The sequence below is a fragment of the Rhinopithecus bieti genome, unplaced genomic scaffold, assembly GCF_001698545.2.
Source record: "Rhinopithecus bieti isolate Rb0 unplaced genomic scaffold, ASM169854v2 scaffold_12573, whole genome shotgun sequence".
In the NCBI taxonomy this organism is placed as follows: domain Eukaryota; kingdom Metazoa; phylum Chordata; class Mammalia; order Primates; family Cercopithecidae; genus Rhinopithecus; species Rhinopithecus bieti.
Genome location: NW_016807321.1, coordinates 900,288 through 900,754, shown reverse-complemented (window position 1 = coordinate 900,754; position 467 = coordinate 900,288).

Sequence of the window (467 nt, the reverse complement as noted above, 5' to 3'; positions counted from 1 at the left end):
GGGTGAAAAAAAAAAAGACGCCGGGCGGGCGGCGCGTTCTCTCCGGCCGCGAGTTAAAATTATCCTGGGACTGGCGCGCTGCACACACGCAGCTTTGAGCAAGAGAGAAAGACGCTCTTTTCTCCCCTTGCTCTTCAACCCAAGTGTGGGGGAGGAGGCGTGCGGCGCTGAAGGGCTCCCTTCAGGAAGGGGCAGGGGGACCCGCGAGTTTCCGAAGCCGCAGACCCCTCTCCAGGCGCTGGAGCGGACCCAGGCAGCCCAAGGCCCAGGAAGACCCCGGGGAGGGTGAATCCTCGCTATCAGGGCCGGGTCAGTGCCCACTGCAGCCCTGGTTCCTGCTCTGGGGTCACTGTCCAGGGCTGCCTGCTGGGCTGGGAGCACCCCCACTGTGGCCCCTCACCTGTGGACCTGGACAGGCCGGGTGGTCAGGCCACGTCCGCTGCCACTGCCTAAGACAAGACTCCAAT